General features: G+C 37.0%; 1 protein-coding gene across 3 annotated transcripts in view; it reads right to left on the bottom strand.

Moving 5' to 3' along the window:
- Positions 1-15,111, bottom strand: part of MED13L (mediator complex subunit 13L) — a 324,575-nt gene that overhangs the window by 107,922 nt on the left and 201,542 nt on the right. The gene's annotated exons all lie outside the window — the stretch shown is intronic.

The raw sequence follows: 15,111 nt of genomic DNA, 5'->3' as shown, positions 1-15,111 counted from the left end.
GAGTCAGACCAACTTGGATTTGTAGCATGGCTGTCTATGCCAGTAACTATTAAAAGCACCAGACACTTGCGTATTCTTATTTATAGAATGAACATAACAATCCTTACTTCGCAGAACGAAAACAAGGATGAACTGTGAGTAAGCACATATACAAAGCTTGCAGCAAATGTTCGGAACACAACAAGACTCAATAAAGGACAACAAAGAGATTATTCATGGCAATTTATTTCATCTGTTTAATTACACTAGCTTATCCAAAGTGTTAGATAGAAAGATGATATGTGAAGGGGTTTGACTTTAACCAGTCTAATTCACTTAAGTCACTTTTAGATACCACAATTGCTGACACAAATACAGTATGAACCCTCAGACCAAAGCCCATTTCTGCTTATAGATTTGAGTAAATACAGGAAACGCACCAACAATGAGCAAGCATACTGGCCTCTTTATCTAACATAAGCTTCAGGGTACAGGGGCTCTTCGTGAATCTAGCACTGGAAAGTTCTATGTGCCTGCCGTAATCAGCCTCAGATGGATCTGACAGCTGACGATACTAATGGGACAACAAAGCACACTGTGAACAACACAGGCCAGAAGAATCTCCACAACAGCAAGCCTCATTTCAACAGGACAGTTTTCTTAATAACAGCTTTTAAAACAAATGCCAATTAAATACGAATTTATTGATAATATGATCTGTAGAGCTATATTTTGCTAATTATCATTTATCAAACACTACCACTTCTTAAATAAAAACACTCCTGATATATTGTTTAGGATTTCCAAAGTGATCAACTAAAGGAATATTGGGCACAAACCGAAGTATGGATGGCAAAATCTTGACACGGATTGTGGGAAACAGGATGGTAGAATAACTGGCCGATACATGTGCTTTCTGACCTCTGCTGCCTCTGTTTACTGCCCTAGGATTGGAAACAGCTATTCTCAGAATAAGAAATCTGAATTCCACCTACTAACTTGAATTGACTTTCTACATGTGCTTTTCAGAATGTCAGTGTTTTAAATTTGAACCTTTAATTTATATTTTAAGGACTCCAATCTGTACTCTCCCTGAAACTGTTAAGATTCTAACCTGTAGTAATATCTGTCTGTTCTTGTTGTGTACAACCATACACTACCACTGGCATCACCCTTAACATTTAATGTGGGGGGTGGGGGTGGGGGGGGCGCGTGCATGTCCCTCATTTAAGGTTCAAAACTTGAGAACTCTGGTTATAACCTGAGCAATGAACTGGATCCAAGAGTCAAGGTAGTCAAGAGAATGCAGCACTAACGTCATTACCGAGTGCCATGAGAATGATAAAGGCACTGCCTCCCTTAAAGTGTCTGAGAAAACTCAAGCCCCAAGGAACGCAGAGCCTCTATCTCATTCAATGTGGACATCTTCTCCCCCACAACAGACCATAAAAGCAGTCTATACGCCAGAAACAGGAATAGAAATGGAAGGTAATGCCAAAAGAATCATGAGCAGCCCTATTAAAGATGATACGTCGAACCAAGACTTGGCTGGCTGAACTCACTTCCCATTAAGAACAATTCTAACTTTTGTCCATTTCCCTAGTAGATGCTATCTAGTCAATTTCCTTTACATATCACTGTTTAGGAAGATGAGATTTACTGACATGTATTAACAATGGGTAGGTAAGTATGTGGGTACCTTTAAGTATCACCAACCCTTGGTTTTCTCATTTTATTTATTTTTGCTTCATTAATAAAGCTAATTTGTACTTTCCATTTGCTTTCCTTTGCATTTAAGTATTAGGCAGATGAATGCTTTTCTTATAAAGTTTCTTGTAAAGACTGGTTGAAACTGAGTATTCTTTGGTACTGACTTTTTAGCTATCAATTACTTGCACAGATTAGGGTCTAATGAATGTGTTCATTTGTAGTATTTTGTGAACATAGTATTTGATGTATTTACCATGACCAGTCTATTGCTTTTCTCTTTAATACAGGTAGTGCACTCCAAATCCAAAATAGTCCGAAATCCAAAACTTTTTGAGCACCAACATGACACCACGAATGAAAAATTCCATACTTGACCTCACGTAATGGGTCATTACCAAAACAGTCCAAACTGTTTCATGCACAAAAATCACTAAAAATATTGTATAAAACTACCTTCAGGCTACATGAATAAGATGTATAGGAAATGCAAATGAATGTTTAGACCTGGGTCATGTTCCCAAGATATATTTGCAAGTATTTCAAAATCCAAAAAAATCCAAAATTTGAAACACTCCTGGTTCCAAGCATTTTGGATAAAGAGTAGTACTTTTTAAAAATTTTTAATTAAACCACCAAAATGCAGTTATAATTACATTCAAGTTTTACAAAGTGTAAATATCTCTCACAATTGGCATGATTCATTAAGGGCTAAAATAGATAAATTAACTGCCAGGGGTCACGTCCAAGGGCAGGACCTATTATAAGACAGGCAACTAACTATAATCCCAACACACATTTTGGAGTCTGAAAGCCCAGAATTTAAATCCCAAATCCACATTAATAGCTATCTGACCTTTTAGCAAGTCACATAATCTCTGAGCTTTACTTTTAACATCTGTAAAATGGGAATGCTATCATTTATCTCTCAAGGTTGTTAGGAGGATTAAATGAGGTATTTAATTAGCAGATACTTATGAACTAGGTCAAGGAACTCTCCTAAGCACTTTTTAATATTAACTCATTTCATCTCCATAATCCTAAATTCTCTCGTTTACAGATGAACTAAAACAGAGAGGTTAAATAACTTTTACTTCTCTAAGGTATAAAGCAGCAAAGTCAAGATTTGAATGCAGGCAGTCTGGCCTCAAAGTTCAGGCTCTTTAGCACCACATTAAGGATCTAAAACACTTGCCTAGCACCTAACATAATGATGAGAATTATGATAAACCACACAGTGCCCAGAATAATATACAAGCATGCTGCACCCTAGAGGCCCTTCAAGATGGTCTTGATTGAGACAGCATATAAAGTACACAAATACATCTAGATTACATTTACATAGCACAGAAATCTTTAAAGATACAAATTAATGCTACCACTTTAGGAATTTAGAAGAAATCATCAACATACTATTTCAAAAATCGCTGTTTCCCAGCATGAGTGCCTAGATTTTCTCTTAACATTGTTAAATGAATCTTACAAATAATTGGCAGCTAATATTTTGGTCCTATCAGTATTTAGCACTCAATTTCAATTATAAACTTATTATATTAATTTTTGAAAGAAAATATTCAAGTGTACTCTAATACAAAGATTCAGAAGAGAATAAAATTTACTATTATTTTCAAAATATCAGTATTTTTAATTAATAAAGTAATAAATGTTCATTGAAGAAAACTGAAAAATACCAGGATACAGAGAAGATGACATCACCACCAGCAGTTCAGTATCGGCTTTACTTTTCAATGTAGTTTGAGACATTACATTTTAAGATAAATGACTTCTTTATTTCAATTTTGGAAACTAATGAAACTTCATGAACCGAAATAATCACTGTCAAGGTGTTTCAAGAAAGAAATGTGCTTCAAACAAGTGAAACATTAATTCCACATAAAATTGTTTTAAAATAATAAATAATTTTCTCCACTTGCTTTTGTTGTTGTTGTTTTTGTTTTGTTTTGTTTGAGACAGAGTTTCACTCTTGTTGCCCAGGCTGGAGTGCAATGGCGCAATCTCAGCTCACCACAACCTCCGCCTCCGGAATTCAAGTGATTTTCCTGCCTCAGCCTCGCGAGTAGCTGGGACTACAGGCATGTGCCACCATGCCCAGCTAATTTTGTATTTTTAGTAGAGACAGGGTTTCTCCATGTTGGTCAGGCTGGTCTCAAACTCCCAACCTCAGGTGATCTGCCCACCTCGGCCTCCCAAAGTGTAGAGATTACAGGTGTGAGCCACTGCGCCCGGCCCACTTCTTATGCTTAACGTAAACTAAGTTCAGTCAGATGACGTTTGACTAAATTCAACTAAAATGTTTTTAAAAACTTAAACTTTCTAAAATGAGTCATATATTTACAAACTGATTACTAAATAATGACAAAACTTGGAATTAAAGTTCATTCTCTTCCACAGTACAGATAAGGCCAAATCACTCAATAGGCATTACCCAACCATAACATGTTTTAGCTTCTAAATATGGAGTCCTCTTATGAAAACAAACTTTCAGGGAGAACCAATACTATTTACATTAACACATATTTAGAAGACATCTACACTTTCAACACATTATATCAGCATTAATTTTGCCCCTGTCCCCAAAGGCCAATCTCAAAATCTAAGCCTTGCATCAGCCAATAAAAGGCAAGGAAAATACAAAGTAATCAAGTAAACTGCCCCTTTCTCCCTTCCCCTCAAGCCCTGTTCAATTGGCAAACACTGATAGTATTATAAAGTCTTTCTAGGTCCTACCATCGAAGCTAAAGGCTGATTTAATATTACTTTATTTTACTCTAATTTATAGGGCAGATAAGGCTATTTCTGCACCTTTCAATGTTCTAAACTAGTAACAATTAACACTTAATGTTTCAAATGATCCTTTAAACATCTTTTATTGTCATTTTGAATCATGAGTGAGCTCAAATCAATCAGACTAGTAAAAAGCACTCCAATACTGTGGTAACTCAGTGTTCAGAATCAGTCTGGAGATAGCTCCTTATATCTCAGGCAATTTAACCTGAAAAAGTCTTCAGCTTCTACACCTTATTTGACTTAATATTAATCAAGCTAGAACTAGTTTTTATTATATGCTTAAATGGTTTTCTAAGCAAGTTTTTTATTTGCCATCCAAAGAACAAGCAGGCTTCTCATTCTGCAGACACTCTTGTTAAAGACCCTTTATGCACTACGTTCAACTACAGTGCTAAACCTCAAGGAATATTTTCATCATATTACATGATTAGTGATTAAACAAAACAAGCATTACTTAGAGGAATTTTATAAAACCTTGGAGTTCCCAGAAACATTACATATGTATGCGCACCAAAACTGATTAGCATACTACACATCCAGTCTGGGCCAGTAAACATTATTTTATATGGGCCTTGCTCTATCTCCTTCAAACTACTATTACAACATCAGCACCACTACTTAAATTCCCTTTCTGCTCCATATCCCTATTTCCAGCCATACTACCCTGGTATAAGTACTATGGGCTTATAAATTAGCTCACTGAAGTATACAGAAGTTGTCATCTGATTTAAAATGCATGGGATTAGATTTTTATTCACATTGGATGTTGCCTAAACAATCCTGGCTCTATTTTGCAACTTCCCACATTTGCAAAACTTCCCTTTAACTGCAACAAGCAACTGGAGAAAAGGATTAATAGGAAACCTGGCACTATAGTTCACCAAATAACACAGTACACAAGTAGACACAGGCCTGTAGGGAAATACAGTCAGGACCAGCCACTGAACACAATTGCTTTTTGAGTCCAAAGATAAAACAGCTTGAATCTCGGACTGTCATAAGCATTTATTGTAGGAAAGGTCCTTTAAAATGATCCGGTCCAAACCCCTTGTTTTCTTGATGAACAATGGTAAAGAATTAGACTAATTTCAATCCAAATATTCATGTGCCTGCTATGTGCTATGTATTAGTTCACAAATTGAATTTTCTAAAGAAACTTCTTTAGTATACACATGAAACAAGCCTGTTTACAATACACAGGTTTTTTTATTTTGTCTTTTTGTTTGTTTGTTTTGAGATGCAGTCTCGCTCTGCCGCCCAGGCTGGAGTGCAGTGACGCAATCTCGGCTCACTGCAAGCTCCGCCTCCCGGGTTCAAGCAATTCTCCTGCCTCAACCTCCTGAGTAGCTGGGACTACAGGCGCATGCCACGATGACCGGCTAATTTTTGTATTTTTAGTAGAGACAGGGTTTCACCATGTTGGTCAGGCTGGTCTCGAACTCCTTGATAAGCCACCGTGCCAGGCCCACAGTTCCCTTTTAAGTCAATAAAATTAACTGAGAGGCAGTACAGATTCGTGGGAAGAACAGAAATCCAAGCACTGGAATCACTTAGTGAATTAAATACTATGGTGCTTTACGCAAATCATTCAACCTCTTACTTATTATAGATGGGCAATGTTACCTCACAAGTCCTTCTAACTCCAGTAACAAAACAAATTAGGTTTGTTTGTTAAAAAATAGCATTCATTTGAAAGTCCACACTTGGATACTAGGAATTTGAATTAAAATTATAAGTATTTAATTCTGCTTAATATTATGGTAGATTATAAGTAAAATTACTTGTATATGGATAAAATGTGAGAATATTCTGAAAGAATATATTAGAGACCATTCATTGTGAATATGTCTGGTGAAAAGGGGAAACAGAAAGTAAAGAATGGGACTTGTGTTTCTCAATGTGCAGTCTCTTACACTGCCTAATTCTTCCACGGGTATGTATTATTTTTATAATTTTTAAACTCTAATTTTAAAAAAAAGTACTTAAATCATGGAAGGCAATGCAATATAGCAGGAAGTTCTTTCTACTGGACTAGAAAAGGACAGAAAAGACTTCCTTCTAGTCTGGCTCCAGTTAGCTCTGTAAGCTTGGGAAGTCTATTTGAGTTCCAACATGCTAGCTCTCTTATGAAAACAAGAATGAAACTACACTGTTGCCACCATCCCAATGGACTCAATGTTATATTACTGGTCTTAGGTTACTATTCTCTCATTCAATTGTTCAGCGCATTCATCAAACACTGAAAGAAGAGCAAGAACTAAATGAATGTAAAAGAGTGTAGAAATTAATTTCTCTGTAATCAAAATAATTGATAGTAAAAAAAACTGTCAGAGTTCTGGAAATGTTTAATTTGCTAAAGAAAAGGAGAGAACAGATAAAAGATAAACTTGGTGAAAACCCAAAATCTATTATTGAGGAAGGTAAATAAATACATGTTCAGCCCTTGACGTGACTTTATTAGAATGCTTTCCAAACATATGTCAGTAATTAAATTTTTGAAATCTTCTAAAACACATAAATTACACCTCTAGTAGGAGGGATGATACTATCTTCTGTTTCCTAAATGAGTGATGGATCATACCTTCTTTCTCTAAATACGAATTCAATTACTGATCTCCCTAATGATGGATCTGAATGCATGAAATAAACTCTTTTCAACTTAAGATTCATCCTGCATCAGAGAAGAATAAGATGTATCGCTGCATTTTTCTTCACAGCTTTATGTGACTGCTAACAGGGTCATGTGGTTATCAAAGCCGTTTTCTCACGATTTATTATTAATATGTACTTCTCTATTGTAGTTTTCTCCCCAATCCCATACCTTAAATAAAACATACTGTTAAACATTAAAACTTGAAGTCTGGCTGGGCATGGTGGCTCATGCCTGTAATCCCAGCACTTTGGGACGCCAAGGCGAGTGGATCAGTTGAGCTCAGGAGTTCGAGACCAACCTGGCCAACATGGCAAAACCCGGTCTCTACTAAAAACACAAAAATTAGCCGGGGGTAGTGGTGCAAGTCTGTAGTCCCAGCTACTTGGGAGGCTGAGGCAGGAGAATTCCTTGAACCCAGGAAGCAGAGGTTGCATAAGCCAAGATCTTGCCACTGCACTCTAGCCTGGGTGACAGAGTGAGACTCTGCCTCAAAACAACTACAATAAAAAACTCAAAGTTTTCTTTAACATTTAAAATATGCCCAACTTTTAAGTTTTAAAAGAATACTTTTTCTTTCATGTCACCTAATAGACAAAATGAATAAAGGAGGGGAAAAAATGACATTTTTTCTTCCATAACTCTAAGTTTGGCTAAATGTTACAAAGAAATGTATCTGTCCTCCAAAGCAAATTGTATCTTCTAATTTACTGTTAAGCACCAGTCACTGAATATTCAGGCAAACCTTCAAGAGGCAGACAGAAAGCCTCACCATTCCATACTCCTGTTCTCTATCCTTTTGACCCTAAGATTCAAATTGATTGGACACACCTACTATACTAAAAATTTTCAGTTTGACAGCTCTAGAGGAAGGCACAGACCATGTGACTACCACAAGGGCGCCCTTGACAGAACAGCATCCAGCTTAGCCCCTTTGGGCAAGTATGCAGACCCCTGCATATAAATTCAGAGAATGTGTAAGGATGGAAACCATTTTCCTCTTCCCAAATATGTATTTAAATACCCTGCTTCCGGAGCTTCATTGTGCAAGCAAGGTTCATTTAAAACAAAAACAAGATTAGGAATCTTCTTCGAAGCCTAGAAGGCTCTACAGTGTCTCGTCTCCACAAATAGTTTTTCCACTGTTTGCCATTAAACTTTCTAACCCAGAGGCTAAAAAAAAGAATCACCATTGTTTTTTGTTTCTTCTTTAATATTTCACACTTAACATTAAACCACTATATCTTACCTTTTTCATTTTTGGGGGAAATACGGTATTTATTATTTCTTTGCTAAGACTAAGTGCAAGAAACTTGGAATCAGACTGTTCTAGCAGCTGCCCCTTTGCAGTGTGACCTTAGTCAAGTTATTTATCCCCATGTATCTCAATTCCTTTAACTAAAATTAGGAGTATCACTACTACTACCACTTAATCTCACAAGGCTACTGTGGGGGATAACAAGACATAAAGACTGTACAAGTAGTTTGCATAAATGTCCTGCCTTTCTCCTTTAAAATGTGTTCTCAGCACTTTCTATATCTGTGTAATATGATTCCCTAGGACTCCATTTCCTCAGCTGTAAAACCAAAGAAAATAACACAAAGCACCAGGTATGTAGTGAACACTGGAAATAATTTATGTAAAGCATTTGTTAGCACAGTATCTCAAAAAATGCTAGTCCTGACTTACAAAGAATAGTTCCTTTTCCTTCCAACTTGAAGCTGTGCTACTGAACACCTTCACGTTGTAGCTTTTGATCCTGCCATTTCAATTTGTCTTTGAGTACACATCTAGACCTGCAAGCTCCAGGAAATAGACTTCCCTTCTGTTGGCCCCTTCCCTTAAAGTTTGAAGAAGATGCCAAGTAATTTAATCCATCCAGAGAAGCTACAGTGGCACCAGATAGTACCATAAAGAATATGCTATAATAGGTTTCAGGTGTTTCTCAATTGCAGTAGTGAGAGATACACTCTAGCCTCAAAAAATTAACAGGAGCCATAGGAGCCGGAAGATTTTAAGTGCTAAAATCCTTGGCAGGGGACAAAATAAAATAATACAAAAGGCACTTAATGGGGGCCAAGCATGGTGGCTCATGCCTGTAATCCCAGCACATTGAGAGGCTGAGGACAGAGGACTGCTTGAGACCAGGAATTCAACACTGGCCTGGACAACATAGTAAGACTCTATCTCTACAATAAATACACAAATTAGCTGGGCACAGTGGCAAACACCTGCAGTCTCTGTTGCTCAGGAGGCTGAGGCAGGAGGACTGCTCGAGCCCAGGAGCTGGAGGCCGCAGTGAGCTATCATCACACTACTGCACTCCAGCCTGGGTGACAGAGCAAGGCTTTGTCTTACAAACAAAACAAAACAAAAACCGAAAACTACAAAACGCCCTCACTAAAAACAGTCCCAAGGCACACTGATGAATGCTGCAGAAGCAAGGGGTCAAGAGCAATTGGGAGAAGTTATGTATGAATCACCATAATATTGTGCCACGTCTGAACTAAGCCCTCAAAAGAAGGCTTGTTTTTGAGGGTTTTTTAAAGCTACTTTTTTAATCTTTAAGTATCAAAACCATGTTTATCTGTAGCCCTGGAATCACACAATTCTAACAAGCAACTATCCCAATTTTTCAGTCATTACTGCCAATTCGGGAAAGCAATTCACCATCTTTTATACATCTTGGGCCCAAAGGGCAGAGCACACATGGACATAAAATAATGTCTCTGCTACTCTCTGGGTCTCAGGAGTCCTATTTTTAGGGCAACCTCTTCTTATCTTCCATGGCTGCTAAGCAAGCACTTTCCTCTCCAGTCAGTGCAGTCTTTCCTTGAGACACCATGGTGACATGTGTCTGTCTTACTGCTGCTTCCCTCCTCTTGATTCCACCCCAAGGCATCCAAACCTTACAGGCGTGTCAAAGCCCACTTTAACTTCATAAATATCTCTTCTTTACTACAGCCCATATCAGTATCTACCTGTTTTCACCTTTACTTCTTATCATCTATTTAACAAATCAGGATACTAATTATAACAGTGTCTTGCCTCTAATGGCTTTAAATGCTTACGTCTTATCTTCATAATAATACTGAGTTCCTCGGCAGGACTTCGTAAAGTTATTTTACTCATGCCCACTAATGGCCAAAGCAAGATTGTTTTTCTTTGTGAAAAACTACCGTAAGAAGAGCTACTCATAGAATATAGGTAACAAAACAAATATATTAGGAAATTAGTAAATAAGGTAGAACAAGTATTTACAGTGAATATAAAGTATCTTCTTGCTTTCAGTTGACAGTCATATATACATATACTTGGACTGAATGTCGTAACTGTTAAGTAAAAATAAAGGAATGGAACAATGGGCAGAGTTATGTATACCACTGGATATACTATCTGTATAAGAAAGGGAATATATACATACACATTTGTGTACATATGCACAGACTGATCTCTGAAAGGATGGAAATGAACTGGTAATAGGGATTAACACTAGAAGAAAAACTGGGTGGCCAGGCAGTGGATACAGAAGACTTACTTTCTCACCCTATACCGTTTTGTGCTGCTAAATTTTGTACCATATACATGTATTTTCAATTCCAAATAACAAATAGGATAAAACAGAGAGCTTATCTACTGAAAGGAAAACATTTTTTAGGTATACATATTTTAGTAAATTAATAAAATAATTGGCCGGGCACTGTGGCTCACGCCTGTAGTCCCAACACTTTGGGAGGCCGAGGCGTGTGGATCACTTATGGTCAGGAGCTCAAGACCAGCCTGGCCAAGATGGTCTCTACTAAAAATATAAAACATTAGCCGGGCATGGTGGCACCTAACTGTAATCCCAGCTACTCGGGAGGCTGAGGCACAAGAATTGCTTGAACCCAGGAGTCAGAGGTTGCAGTGAGCTGAGATCACACCACTGCACTCCAGCCTGGGCGACAGAGTAAAACTCTGTCTCAAAAAAAAAAAAAAAAGAAAAAAAGAAAGGAAGAAAAACAATTAAAATGCTCTGCTGTGCATATGAATTATTATGATAAAGACTCAAACATTCATTCAATCATTTCTTGGGCAATACTAAACGCCAGCCTCTATGCAATTTTGTAAAGAGATAAATTATTTTAACACTTTATAATTCATAATCATTTCTACATATAATTTATAAACATTAACTTTATTAGTGAAAGCAGAATAAATAACTGAAAAAATAGTGGTTATGAACCTAGAAAGGCCTGAATTTAAATCCAAGATTCTAGACTTTGTAGATGTGTGGTTCTCAGCTTATGACTTAACTTGTCTGAACACTAATAGCCCTCTTAAGAGCAGAGTTCAGCAAATTATAACCCCAAGGCAAATTACATCCTGCCACCCATTTCTTGTAAATAAAGCTTTATTGGAACAATCTATGCCTCTTTGCTTACATATCATCTATGGCTGCTTTCTCAGTACAACGTGAGACCTGACTAGATTTGACAGAGCCCATGTACCCCACAAAGCCAAAAATACTAATTATCTGGTCCTTTACAATAAAAGTTCACCTGCCCCTCCTAAAAGTAAAATGCATACAAACCACATCTACTTTGAAATTGTCTAAGAATATAAAATCTCACGATATGTATCCTACAGCAAAAGAAAAAAGAATAAAAAAGAATAAAAATTTAAAAAAGAATATAAAACTCCACTCCAAGCAGGCAGCAGGTCAAAACTATTTCAGAATGACATCAAGCCATTATTTATCTTTTTCACTCTTTCTCCAAGTGTAGAAGACTACAACACAGCTGTATTAACTTAAGCCAGATATTAAAGAAATTTGCAAAAACAGTGCCGTCATTCTTACTACATTTTGTTTTAAAATATAGTTAATTTAGTTAAAATATAATTATTTATGTTAACATGCAGTGGGTTTATTATTATTATTTTAAAAGTCAGACACAACTTTTCTCAGTTTTATCTGGTGGTGGTGGTGGTGGGTTTTTTTGAGACGGTCTTCGCTCTGTCACCCAGACTGGCAGTGGTAATAATTACAGCTCACTGCAGCCTCAATCTCCCAGGCTCAAGCAGTCCTCCCACCTCAGCCTCCCCAGTAGCTGGGACTACAGGCACATACCACCATGCCCAGCTAACTTTTTTAAACCTTTTGTAGAGATGGGGGGGGTCTCACTATATTGCTCAGGCTGGTCTCGAACTCCTAGGCTCAAGGGATTCTCCTGCCCTGGCCTCCCAAAGGGCTCAGATTACGAGCATGGGCTGCCACACCCAGCCTTTTTATTCATTTTATTATTATTATTTATTTTTTTGCGACAGGGTCTCTGTCACCCAGGCTGGAGTACAGTGGCGTGATCACGGCTCATTGCAGCCTTGACCTCATGGGCTCAAGCGATCCTCCTGCCTCAGCTCCCCAAGTAACTGGGACTACAAGCGTGTACCACCACGGCTAATATTGGTATTTTTTTTTTGTAGAGACAGGGTTTTACCATGTTGCCTAGGCTGGTCTCGAATTCCTGGGCTCAAGCGATTTAACAGCCTCAGCCTTCCAAATTTCCTCCATTTGAATATTTTATCATAAATATTGCTAAGAATCCACATAAACAAAACATTCTGGGGTCCTCAATTTTGTTAACAGGTGTTCTGAGATCCAAAAGTTATAGAATAAGCTATACCAAGCTTGTCCAACCCATAAACCATGGGCCGCATGTGGTCCAGAACAGCTTTGAATGCAGCCCAACACAAATTCATAAACTTTCTTAAAACATTTGAGATGTGTATTTTTTTCTAGCTCATTAGCTACCATTAGTGCTAGTGTATTTCATGTATGGCCCAAGACAATTCTTCTTCCAATATGGCCCAGGGAAGCCAAAAGGTTGGACATCCTTGTGCTATATTATAACTTGAGTGCAACACAGTGGCATGATCAATTAGTCAACGAGAACAATTGGGCACAGGGGGCTGACCTTCTTTATATACTTGGCAGGGTTTGGATAAACAGAGTAGAGAACATACTTGGACAATCAGTGAGACTAACACCATCCAGCATGCAATTTAAAATAAAAATCTGACAAAAATAACTATAGCAATTAGAAGTTCCCCAAGATACTTAAGAAATTTTATTCAAAAGTTTGAAATAAGGTGAAAGGAGGACAGCTTGTCCTTTCAATGCCATATAGAGAGAAAGGCACATCTGAGGATCATCTAGCCCTCAGGTTCCCAAACCATGTACCAAAGCACACTAGAACACTGCAGCAAATTCACAAGGGTACTATAGGACATTCTAAATTTTTTAGGAAATCAAAGTAACACTTGTCAGAGAACATGCAAACTACTAGCTCAAGTTCACAGTTTCAGTATTAGACTGTACTGCCTTACCTTCAATAAAGTCAAATATTTGTGAAACTAGTTTTTTGGTGGTAGCTGTGATACAAAGTAAAATCAATGCAGATAGAAAATAAGAGTAGTGATTTCCAACCTGATTCTTTGGTTTGAGTTGTGCAGTGCTCAACAGGCATATATAAGCTGTTAACAAGCAACTGCAGCTATTTAAGAATAAATTTTATTGTTTCACTGCAGTATGTGCATTATTTGTTGAAACAGTTACTAAGTTATCAGTACATAAATACTTATTATTTGTACTTAGTAACTAGAACTGTTAGGTATTTCTTTTGGCCTACAGGAATACCAAGGTATTCCTAGGGCACTATAAAAACAATAAAGTTCAGGAACTTCTGATTTAAGGGAACATAGTTTGCACAATCCACATTTCACTGTTCTTTAAAGGTCACAAATTTAGTGAGGTTTTACATTAATTTGTAGATTTGTGGACAGTAGAAACAGTTTCTGTCCTGACAAAGAGAGAGCCCCTATTACAGCTTGGTACTCCTCAGGACATTAACCACATTTGTAACTAACTCAGCAATCTTATCCTTATATCCTTTTATAAATTTTCCATAAAGTCCTAACTAGTCTAATGCTCCTTAAACTGCTTTTAACATCATACCTGTTCCCTCACTAATTAATGAGTTATGAAAATGCTTGGCAATTATTTGTTTTATATTTGCATTATGATGCTAATTTTGTCTTTTTGTAAACTGTACTTTAGGATGCTGAAGTCCTTTTCTAGTATATCTAGAAATAACTATTTTTAAAAGCCAAAATTTAAAGATTTCACTAATTACCAAGTACTTTGGAGGAATGTATGTATAAGAATATATATAGCATAAAAAAAGATTGTATACATACTCCTGTATTAAAATAGTGGATATATCTATATGTTAGAATATAATTCAACTATCTTATAAGTCCATGTGGTTTTCAACATTTTCTAACATTTAATAAATATATTCAGGCTGGGCACAGTGGCACACATCTGTAATCCCAGCATTTTGGAAGGCTGAGGCACTTGAGTTTGAGATCAGCCCAGAAAACATAATGAGACCCTGTCTCTACAAAAAATACAAAAATTAGCCAGGCATGGTGGCACATGCCTATAGACCCAGCTACTAGGGTGACTGAGGTGGGAGGATCACCTGAGCCCAGGAAGTTGAGGCTGCAGTGAGCTGTGATCCTGCCACTGCACTCTAGCCTGGGCAGCAGAATGAGATCCTGTCTCAAAAAAATAATAAATACATTCAATCCTTTTATAATCAGAAAAATACACAATAGACTTGTTTAAATGTTGGGGATGATCTATGAATACATTCTTTTTTAAAAAGTGCTATTAATGAAAGTTTAAAAAAGTGAATGAGTGAGTGATATAGAATTAAATTCCCTCCAAAGAAACATTTTAGGACTTCATTAAATAGAGGGCTAAGGACAAAAGAATAAATGGCAATATTTGTATAATTAGTTACTTCCAATGACAGACTATGTCAGTAAACTAAATATAGAGATAATAACTTATTTTACTCTCAATTTTCCACTTATTCTTTCTAATTTTCTTTACTTCATGTCAAACATGCTTATCTAGATC

The sequence above is a fragment of the Hylobates moloch genome, unplaced genomic scaffold, assembly GCF_009828535.3.
Source record: "Hylobates moloch isolate HMO894 unplaced genomic scaffold, HMol_V3 SCAFFOLD_12, whole genome shotgun sequence".
In the NCBI taxonomy this organism is placed as follows: domain Eukaryota; kingdom Metazoa; phylum Chordata; class Mammalia; order Primates; family Hylobatidae; genus Hylobates; species Hylobates moloch.
Note: the sequence above shows the minus strand (reverse complement) of the source record. Positions and strands in the feature narration are given on the sequence as shown.